This window comes from Danio rerio, chromosome 6 (genome assembly GCF_052040795.2).
Source record: "Danio rerio strain M-AB ecotype USA chromosome 6, GRCz13ab, whole genome shotgun sequence".
In the NCBI taxonomy this organism is placed as follows: Eukaryota; Metazoa; Chordata; class Actinopteri; order Cypriniformes; family Danionidae; genus Danio; species Danio rerio.
The window spans coordinates 17,047,322-17,059,720 of NC_141026.1; the positions used below are offsets into that span (position 1 = coordinate 17,047,322).

At 34.4% G+C, this 12,399-nt stretch overlaps 1 protein-coding gene across 12 annotated transcripts in view; it reads right to left on the reverse strand.

Moving 5' to 3' along the window:
• Positions 1–12,399, reverse strand: part of agap1 (ArfGAP with GTPase domain, ankyrin repeat and PH domain 1) — a 351,020-nt gene that overhangs the window by 48,118 nt on the left and 290,503 nt on the right. The window lies entirely within an intron of this gene.

A 12,399-nucleotide genomic window follows, 5' to 3' on the forward strand; every position in this document is an offset into this window, starting at 1 on the left:
ATGGAAGCAAGCTATTTTCCACACAATAGACTCTGTTAAATCTGTATGGCATAGATTTACTCTTATCTTATTGTCCACATGCCACGCTTAATCCCCCACACAAACCATTCTTCGCTTTCTAACAACATCAGTTCCACGAATGTATGCTGTTAATGTCTCTCTCTCCCTCATTTGCAGTCTTACAAGACACTTAAAAATGACTTTTGATGAACCTTCCGTTTAAGACCATCAATGGTCAATTTTTCCAACACCGAAAGCCATGAGACCATCTACACTTTATTCCTGCAAGTAATATCGGAGAGCTGTTCACATGGAAAAAAAATTATTCGTTAACAGATGGAGTTAAAAAAATTGGTAATACTGACGCTTGTTAAATTTTTTCAACGTACAAAATCCAACATTAAACGCAAATACGGTAAGATCTTTTAAGTTGCTTGTCTTCTTAACTTTAGTGAAAATTATTTCCAATACCACCAAACCAGATTTGATCGATGAACTTAAGTGAGGGTTTCACATCGATTTGTTTGAATGAAAATCGTTTTTCACCACTGATCTATATAGAATGAACTATTACAGATCAGTGCTTTTCACCCTAACAAGTGACTCAGAAATTACCAGATGTAATCACGCGCCATGTGCATATAGACAATTGTTGCTCTCTTTGAAATGACAGAAAACAATATGGATGCACAAACATACCTGCCAAAAAAAAAGTCAAAATTCAGGGCTCGCTTAAACTTAACATTGCTGCTTGTCAATATTTTATGTGACCCAGTTGCAAAGATTACTGTAAATATCAACACTGACAAAACTTGCTCAGCTCAGTGCACTCGACTAATCTATCAGATGCAGCGACCCCACACAAATAAAAGCAATAAAATGCAACCCACTAGCCTAATGCGGTTAATTTACACCAATTGATATAACACAAAATAAAAATGAATAAACCTCTAATTGCATGTTGATTAAAAAATCATCTTGAAAAAAGTTCACTTTTTAACATTATAAGTTTACTTTTACAGTAATTTACTTTCACTGTAGTTGTATAAAATGGTGTAATTTATTATATTATTATTATTATTATTATTATTATTATAAGTCTTGTATGCAATTATAGAGTTTGTGAAATTTGATCTTTTGATCTTGTTTTTTGCTAAGCAATTTTTTATCCTACAATTATGATAAGGTTATTAACTTCAAGCATTTTTTTGTGTGTGTGTGGGTGGGTGGGTGGATAGGGGTGGACGTAATAAATAAACGTGATAAAAAAACGTAATCACTGACTGGAAATGTTCAAAAAATTGTTCTGTTCACAGTATATATGAATGGGATAATCATTGTCGTGCGTCAGATTTTAAATGCACGACACAAAGAAAAAGAACCACAGATGCAAAGCAGAGGCAATATTTGATATATGATGGCTTGTTCTGTAGACCAGTGGTCCCCAAACTTTTTATTACCGCGGACCGGTCAACGCTTCTTCTGAAGCACCCTGAAAGGCACTAGCATGATCGTGCAGCTCCATTCAAATAACCAACTTTGCCAAGAAAACACATGATATTTGAATGCCCCTAAAAGGTCGCCGTCATTTGCGTTCTGCAGTAAGTAATCTTTGACTGGGCCTTTCACAAATGAACTTTATAAAGAAATCTGCTTGTTACTCATTTTGCTAGCTTGTGGGTTACATTTGAGCACTTAAGTGACCGAGATGTAACCTATGGGTCATTGTTAAAAATAAAAAAATCAGTCAAATGATAAATAAAACGAAAATAATTAAGGATTTCTTGTGCGGCCTGATTCAAATCGATCCGGTCCATGGCCCAGGGGTTGGGGACCACTGCTGTAGATAACCCAAATAAAAAATTATATATATAAAATATATATATAAATTATATATATATAAATATATATATAAAATATATAAAAAAGATATAAAATATATTATAATATATTTTAAAAAATAATATATATTTATATACAGCTAAAATCAGAATAATTAGCCCCCTGAATTTTTAGCCACCCTGTTTATTTTTTTTCCCCAATTTCTGTTTCTAATGGAGAGAAGATTTTTTCAACACATTTCTAAACACAATAGTTTTAATAACTCATCTCTAAAAACTGATTTATTTTATCTTTGTCATGATGACAGTAAATAATATTTGACTGGATATTTTTCATTTCAATACAGCTATGAAAAAAGAAAAATAAATAAATCACAGGAGGACTAACCATTTTGAAATGAAACACTTCAGAATACACATTTGTTGATCACAGAGAACAACCTTTAGTTTAACACAGTCAGTGGTCTTTTTTCCATCCCATTAGCAAGCCATAAAACCATCTTCACTTTATTCCTGCAAGTAATATCGCAGAGCCATTCACCTGCAAAAATGCTTTAATTAAACGTCGCGGCCACGTGCCAGACCAATTCCAGCTGAGGACACCTGTGAGGCCCCTCCGTCCCTTTGGAATGTCTTTTTCTTTCTGGGTGTTTCTTAAAACGTATCGCCTTCCAGAGGTCTGGGTCTCTTTATGTGCCCATCAAGGCATTCATGAGCCACCCCGCTGTCCGCGTGCAGTACAGAACACACACCGTCCGCCTGATCCGGTTTCAAAGCCTCTCGCATTCTCCTGCTCGCATCAAACGCAGTAATTACTTAACAAGGGCCACTTAGGGCCCTACAGCTCAGCGGTAATTGATAAACTGTGATCGTCCGTGCAATAAGTTTGCCATTTGAGTGGTGGGCTTTCAGCGGCCCACTGTGGGGGGGATGTAAAGAGTGTAAAAATGCACGGCATGCTGGGATCGATTGATCTTTATGTGGGTGTACAGGGGGATGAAAGACGATTGTGTGTGAGAAGAGAAGAGCAGGTGAGCTGAAATTAGAGATAAAGCCCCGCACAGCCATAACATCAGCTGAGAATCTACTAGCAGATTAAGGGATGTGTGTGCTCAGGGGCACATTTTTTTTTAACAATTGCTCTAAAAAGTTACAACCTGCATTTGAGAAGTTTTTTATTTTTATTAAATAGTGGTTAACTGAACAAACTGTGTGGTCTTTAAATAAATTCAAATGTAATTGAAATTTTTATAAAGGATAAAACACAATATATCCCATCTAATACTGTAATCATCCGCCCCACATACATGTGATCCTCCGCCCGTCCCTATCGCAGCAGCAACCTGCTCGCAAAAAAATACTCACATAGACCCCGTTTACACTAATACGTCTTAGTTTTAAAATGGCATTTTAGAACAAAAACGATTTACGTCCAGCTGGTGTTTCACCTAGCATTTCCTTCCTTCCACACTACTGCTGAAAGCGCACATCACGTGATCACACACACTGTCAAGCGATCTAGCAAATGCGCAGATCTGGGCTCCAGGCAGTCAGCAGGTGCTTTGAGCACAAAACCCCAGAGAGCAGTGCACGTCGAACAGTTTATCAAGAATGTATTGCTGGATCGCGTCTCACTACAGTTATTAAAAGTGATATTTAATTCATCTTGTCTCTATCTAACAACTCTTCGGTCTTTTGAATCTATCAGATGACATGTCACAGTTTCAGTACACTGCTTCTTTCGCTTTCACGCTTGTGCTTAGTAATTTTAGCGAACAGCTCAGATAATGTTGGTTGTGCACATTTTTTTTATCAACCAAGTTTGTGGACGCCGTTATCATGCCACGGATCACTCTGACTATTCTTAGTCCAGCGGAAAAAGTGATTAACAGGTGGTAATTTGTGTGTAACTTATCTTTATTTATTTATGATTTGGTTATGGGTAAAACAAAGTATATGTGGGTCAGATAGTTGAAACAGTAGGCTACAAATAATTAATTTATTATGAATTAATTAATTATTCATAAATAATTAATCACCAACAATGATGCCATCATCCATCACAATGTTTCACATTGGACATTGCATGATGCCAAATTGGTCGACATCGCCCAACCCTATAGGAGACCTAAATAATTGGACATTATTGGGATTTTAAAGTGTTAGATAATAGCCTTATTGTAAATAACAAATGAAATATGATAAAAATATATTAAAAAAATATAATGAAGATGTAGGTTAATACAACCCAAATATTTAGAGAAGGGCTCTTTTATAAAATTCATATCTCTATGCAAACTAACCATTAATGGACATTCAATTTACCTAAGGTAATTGTAAAGCTACATGACATTCTGTTTACAAGCTCTTTTACTGATGTATTTTCATGGTTAAAAAAAGATGATTACATGAGATGTGGGACTTTCTTTTATGATTATTTTACACTGTAATCAGCAGTGAGGAGTCAAACGAGTATTTGATGTTTTAATTTTCTGATAAGATGGAATATGGATCAATAAACTACACAGACTCAAATATGCATTTAGGGATTTAACAATAGTTACAAATTTGTTCCAATTATAAAACATAAAAATGTTTTTTAGTGCAGTCCCACTACTGCAGTAGTTAAAACATTGTATTTATTCAGTAAACAGGCACACTTATTTAAAGACCTGTATTAAAACATTTAAGATTTAAATATTTTTTTAGAATTAAATTATTACACACCTACATAAATATTTATTTTTTTTACAAATAGAAGACAAATAAAATATAATAAATTAGTATTAAAAATAATAATATAAATTTGTAGCCATGTAAGATTTTTGTACACATTTTGTCAATAATTTTGTAACTAGCAGTAAATCAGCATTTAATATACATTAACTAGAATAGCTATATGTATATATATATATATATATATATATATATATATATATATATATATATATATATATATATATATATATATATATATTCCCGGCCACTTTATTAGATATACCTATCCAATTGCTTGTTAAGCCAATCACATGACAGCAACTCAATGCATTTAGGTACTTAGACAGGGTCAAGACGATCTGCTGCAGTTCAAACCCAGCATCAGAATGGGAGAGATTTAAGTGACTCTGAACGTGGCATGGTTGTTGGTGCCAGATGGTCTGGTCTGAGTATTTCAGAAACTGCTGATCTACTGGGGTTTTATGCACAACCATCTCTAGGGTTTGCAGAGAAAGAAAACATTCAATCAGTGGCAGTTCTGTGGGTGCAAATGCCTTGTTGATGCCAGAGGTCAGAGGAGAATGGCCAGGCTGGTTCCAGCTAAAAGAAAGGCAACAGTAAGTCAAATAACCACTCGTTACAACCGAGGCGTGCAGAAGAGCATCTCTGAATGCACAACATGTCCAAACTTGAGGCAGATGGGCTATAGCAGCAGAAGACAACACCGGGTGCCACTCCTGTCAGCTCAGAACAGGAAACTGAGGCTACGGTTCGCACAGGCTCACCAAAATTATACAATAGAAGATTGGAAAAACGTTGCCTAATCTTATGAGTCTTGATTTCTGCTGTGACATTCGGATGGTAGGGTCAGAATTTGCTGTCAATAACATAAAAGCATGGATAAATCCTGCCTTGTATCAACGGTTCAGGCTGGTGTTGGTGGTGTAATGGTGTGGGGGATATTTTCTTGGCACAATTTCAGCCCATTAGTACCAATTGAGTATGGTGTCAATGCATAAGATGTTTGCCACTTTACATTTTTCAAGTGTGTGCACACGTTCCATAAAACACCATGAGCGTTGTACCTGACCGTGAAAGTGTGTGTGTGTTATATAAAACACCACAAATGCAGTACCTGGCTGGTGGAGCTCATGAATAACAGAGGATGTGACAGCCTTATCCCTCAGCAGGCCCGCGGCGTGACAGCACTCCCCGGCCCCACGCACAAGTGCTTAATGGCTAAATTGGGAGACTGTTACTAATCGCTTATTGAATAATGAAAGTGACACAGCTGATAAAAGATTTCAATACTGTAGATTATTTATAATATTTCACTTAAGTGCCTGCCTGACGAATGGGGGCTGGGGAAGAGGCCCAGGCAGCGCCTGACAACGCTCAACCTTTTCAAAAAACGGCAAGCAGGGCAAGACAAAGTGGCTCTCCAGGCTTAGGAAAGAGGAAAAAGGGGAGGGCGGATAGGGAAAGAGTCAAAGAAAGATAGTGATGGACAGAAATAAAGAGAGTGTGAGTGAGGTACATTAATGTAAACCCATTTCTCAGAGAAGAGCCCTACAGACTAGAAACCAGAAGAAAATTTCTTTGTTTCAATTCCAGAAGTCCTGAATGTTGCAAATGCAAAAATATAATGTTTTGAATAACTTAGCCTAAGTAGATAAAATAATAATAGGCATCACTTAAGTAACATTTTTAATCACTCCCATGACAGTTTTAAAGATAGGACGCACTAGAAAATATAATCAGATTTAGAGATTTCATGTCAAAGATGAAATAAAATATTGGGACAATGTTCTCAATTTGCTTACTACAATCTAAGGGCTACCAGGGGCCTCATCTCCCATGATTCCACTCTTCTATGTCCACATGGTGGCACCACAGAGAGAATGAAGTTGAACAGATGGTGTCTGAAAACTCTAATGTCATGGTGGTGCATCAGATCAGTGGTTCTCAACTGGTGTTGCTCCAGTTCCCGGATGTATAACGGATATCAAATAGCAGTACAAAATAGCACATATACAGTGCTGAAAAGGAATATTTTTATCCATTTATCAGTAAATTTGGGTAATATATTTGAACAAAACAGATTTATTAAAACAGATATATTTATTAAAATAATACATTAGTCATATAACATCTTTAGAAATGGAAAGACAATACATTTAAATTCATGCAAAATATTGAAAAAAAAATTACAACCTACAACATTTTAGCAAAATTTTAGATTTTAATCAAAAAAAAAAAAAAACTAATCAAAAAAATTTTTTAATCAAAACATTCAATTTTTTTGATTTTTTGTTTCTCTTGATTTTTGCTGTTCTTAAAATGTTATTTAATATTTGTCCCTTACATATAAATTTGGGCTACTAATTTTTGAATCATTATTGTAAGTTATTTTGTTAGATAAGCTCCAGATTTGGCTTTAGTACTGAATTAACTAATGTATATGCACAAATATAATATTGTAAAGCATCCAATAGAAAATATTCATTTAAAAGAGAGATTTGTGTGGAGTGTTCTCATGTATGCAGTGTATGAAATACGTCAAATCAATGCGCAAAATTGCCCAAATATTTTGGAATGACTATACACTACTGTATTATTGCCAGAGGTATTGTATGCGCACAAAGGTTATATTTAAAACAACGATATAACATTTTTAAAAAGTTGTTTATTTCTCTGCAAATCTGATTTTAAAGCAGCCTTCACTGTCAAACAATCCATCAGAAATCATTGTAATATGTGTGCTCAAGAAAACATTTATTTTGCTGAGCTTAACATATTGCAGTCAAAATAATAATTTTATGGTAAAATATAATTTACAGTAATAAAATAATTTACAATAATACAGTTTTCCATAGTTTAAAACTAATACTGGTCAAATATTAATCGTGATTAATCCCATCCAATATAAACGTTTGTTTTGACACAATATGTGTATGTGTGTGTGTATATATTTTTTCAACACATTTCTAAACATAATAGTTTTAATAACTAATTTCTAATAACTGATTTATTATATCTTTGCCATGATGACAGTACATAATATTTGACTAGATATTTTTCAAGACACTTCTATACAGCTTAAAGTGACATTTAAAGGCTTAACTAAGTAAATTAGGTTAACTAGGCAGGTTAGGATAATTAGGCAAGTTATTGTATAATGATGGTTTGTTCTGAAGACTGTCGAAAAAAAATATAGCTTAAAACGGCTTACAATTTTGACCTTAAATGGTTTATAAAAAATTTAAAACTGCTTTTATTCTGGTCGAAATAAAACAAATAAGACTTTCTCCAGAAGAAAAAAATTATCAGACATACTGTGAAAATGTCTTTGCTCTGTTAAACACCATTTAAGAAATATTTACAAAAGAAAAAAAAAATCAAAGGGGGGCTAATAAATCTGACTTTACCTGTATATAATTACATTTATATAGAATTTGTATCAAATATAATACATTTTATGTTTAAATATAAATAACCATTTTATCCTTTTTATCTTTATTTAACATTTTATTTATAATTTAATATATGCATGTGTGTATTTATATATATACATAATAAATCTACACAGTACACAGACTTAAATAATGTCAAAACAAACTTTTATTTTGCATGGGATTCATTTTTCCCCCAGCACTGTTTAATAGCATCTATCAAATTGGAATGACTAAAATATGAATCGAATGTTCCCATAAAGTGACATTCACCAGCACACTGTCTATTGGCTATTTACAGTAGTTTGCTATACGCAGTTATAATATTAGTGGCATTGTATTAATCAGAATTACCCAGTGATTCCTGTTCTGCCATGATCAAAACAGACATGCAACCAATTTTTGGGTCACAAACAACCCTTTATCTGGGATCCAACCGAATCATTTCATTATATAGTTTAGATATATGCTTAACCAACATAATTGTGCAACTCACAGCACATAACACATGGGCGAATACACACTCATGCTCTTCCCTCGCTGACAATACATCGGCCCCCTTTGGGAGAGGATCAATAAGGGTGATTGGAAACATTTTAAACAAGCACTGATCCCGGGCTCTCAGGAGGCTGTGGCCACCCACAACAGCCCAGTCTAATTAATCACACGCTCTCCGAGCTGACACGCACTAATCCATCATTCCCACATCTCTCACACACGCAAACACACATGACCTTACAGAACTCTACTCTCACCCTGTCTGAGGTTATGAACTACTTGCTGTGAACTGAGACCCATTTCAATCCCAAACACTAAATTAGGGCACACACATGTTTTGTACTCAATTTACTGGACTTCGGATATGGATATCTCCTGACGTACATCTTATAAATTAGGATGTGTTGTTAAAGAGTGCTAAAGAGACAGGTTTGATGGCTAAAAACGTAAAAAAGAACTACATTTTCTCTCCAGTCTTGATTCTAACACAAAACTACAGTATATGAGCAGAAATGAAAGCTGCTGCTCTCCATAACACTTTCCAATGTCTCATTTTGTGTTCATATCTGTAATGAACAAGCTTATTTCAAAATATTACATTGAAAGGTCATTAAAAGCCCAAACACCTGCCCATAGAGTGTTCCACTAAGAAATGTGGAGGAGTGTGAACAGGAATGTGTTTTCCTGGTCTACTGGAATCCAATCAGACCACTATGCATCTTAATACTTGGATAAACAAGGCCAAAACGTTCACCACTGGATACTTAATTTGTTTGTAAATAATCAGTTTATGCCAGAACTGTAAATTATTAAGCAATTTTCATAGGATTAAGTGAAAAAAAACATATTTTATGTTCACTATATCATTTTGATCAACAGTATAAAGCGATTGAGTTGAAAGTTTAAAAATGAGTGTTTTTTTTATTTACAGTTGAAATGAGAATTATTAGTCCCCGTTTATTTTTCTCCCCAGTTTTTGTTTAAAGGAGAGAAGATTTTTTTCAAAACATTTCTAAACATCATAGTTTTAATAACTCATTTCTAATAACTTATATCTTAATAACTTTATGTTTGATAAAATAATAATATAATATAATATAATAATAAATAATATTTGACTAGATATTTTTCAAGACACTTCTATACAGCGACATAAATTTAACACGATAAAATGACATCTAAAGGCTTAACTGGGTTAATTAGGTTAACTTGGTTAGGATAATTAGGCAACTTATTGTATAACGATAGTTTGTTCTGTTGACTATCGGAAAAAAAAAAAAAATTTAAAATCTTAAAGGGGCTAATAATTGTGTCCTTAAAAAGACTTTCTCCAGAAGAAAAAATATTATCAGACATACTGTGAAAAATTTCCTTTCTGTTAAACATCATTTGGGAAATATTTAAAAAAGAAAAAAAAAGAAATAAATCTGAGGGGGGCTAATAATTCTGACTTCAACTGTATATGACTAGTATATTTGATTGTAATAGGTTACTTGTAACAGGCTATTTATATATGTATAGCATATTTTATTCAATTTACACACAGACACGCACGCACACACAAAAAATACCTCAAATTAGCATTTTGCTAATAGGTTAATATATTGTCGTGTAACGTCTAATATACTTATAAACTACACTAAACTAACAGCACTCTAGATGTGTTTTGAAATAAAATATTGTTACGGTCTGTGTGAGTTTGGATTTTTGTCGCTTTCTCCCACTCTGTCGCTATCTCTCTCCTAGTCTGCCATTTGCTCTTTGTCTCGCCCTATCACCTTTAGTTCCCCTTTTCTTTGCTTTCACAGGTATCTGCTGATTGGATCCTGAGCCCTTCACTCCTCATTAGGGCATTTTCTCATGGACTAATTAGGCTTTGTTCTGTGAACTTTAAATTTAAACGCCTTGTTTGTTCAGTGCTGTGTATGTGTGTGGGTTTGTGCTGTGCACGCTCACTCCTGTTTTATATTATAATTATAGTTATATTATGATTTGTTCCTTATTGTCTCTGAACTACTACAATATCTGTAGTCTCAATATGGTTTAAAAGTTAATCATTTTTTGGGGGGAGGATTTTGCCCGTAGTTATTTAAGTGTTCAGACACATTAGGTAAGTGGGTGAGCGCCGGTTTTTGTATTTTTGTTTATTATTTTAGGGAGTGTACTTTATTGGTGTCGACCATGCTGTTTATGTTTCACATTTGTATTTTCCTTTATTAAGTTTAGAGGAGACCTTGTGTTCTAGTTTATGTGGCTGTTGGTTTTGTTTAGTTCTTTGCTTTGGTGCCACTCTAGTTTCCTTTCCCCTCCCTGTAACCTTTGGTTTGATTATATTTCTATAATTGCTTCTATTTATTTTCAAATACACTGTATAAAGCTCATACATGCTCTTTTATTGGCTTTATCATTTTTTCTTATAAAGGTTTAAACAAATTAAATGTTAAGACTGTTTGTCCTTGTTTATCCTTGTGAAGAAAAAACTGAGCTGGTCTGGCGATCCTAACCCTCTGCATTTGGTAGGTTTTGGTAAGCTATCAACTTATCAAAAGCCTGTTGCTAGAAACCTGGGATTTCATTTCGATAGTGATCTGAAATTTAACAAACAAGTAAATGCAGTTGTTAAATACAGTTTTTTCCATTCAAGACTTGTGGCAAAAGTAAAGTCGTTTCTCTCTTTTGATGACCTTGAGAAGGTGATCCATGCTTTTATTTTGGGAAGACTTGACTATTGCAATTCTCTTTATGTGGGTATTAGTCAAAATGCCCTGAATAGATTGCAATTAGTACAAGACTTCTGATAGCGACTCGCAAGTACGAGCAAATATCCCCAGTTCTTTCCTCTCTGGGCTGGCTGCCTGTTAGGTCACAGATTGATTTGAAACTATTAATCTTTGTTTTTAAATCCTTAAATGATCTTGTACCCCCTTACTTATCAGACCACCTACATGTATATAATCCTGGTAGGTCACTGAAGTCTTCTGATAAATTTATTCTTTCTGTACTAAGGTCCCGTTGTAAGCAAAGTGGGGATCGGGCTTTTGCTGTTATCGCCACAAAACTCTGGAACGGGATTCCACCCCACATCAGACACGCTCTAACTCTAAATCTGTTTTTAAAAAGCGTTTGAAACTCCATCTTTGTTCCTTAGTATTTGAGCCTTTTTAATGTTGAGGCGTTTGCCTTGTGTTTTAATTGTTATGTATGTGATGTAGATTTAATTTTTTAGTATTGATTGTGTTCAGCACTTTGGGCAACAATGTGTTGTAAAAAAATGTGCTATATAAACTAACTAACTAACTAACTAACTAACTAACTAACTAACTAACTAACTAACTAGCTAGCTAACTATTTCTATCCATTTTTTTGAGTAATAATATAATTTTACTAAATGTTACGTTTTCTCTTCCTAGACACCTTATTAAATCTCAACAAACATGATCCTAAGTAGAATGTAGCTATCAAATAAATCTGACTCAACTACAAATTAAAGACCAATTAAAATCAATTCTCTCAAACTGATTGCTTCAACAAATACAAATCCATCCATCGTGTCAAAAAGGTTTACGCAGTGATAAGTGGAGTCTGTGTGTGTGAGTGACAGACAGCGTTTAACCAGCTTGTCTATGAGAGTATGTGATAATCACTCAGCATATTTCTCTTGCTGCACGCAGGCCTGTCAGCTGCTTGATCCATACTGACATCAGGAAACATATTACACATCTGCTGCTCAGAAACATCTGTTCCACGGCAGCGTCACAGCAGACAGAACTTCACTGCCTGTGTTTGTGTGTGACAGTAGCTTGGGCTGGTGTATGAGAAGATTTCTTTGATTATAACCAATATTGATTTGTCGTTTGTGAAAACGATTGTATTTAGCACCTTTCCAATGG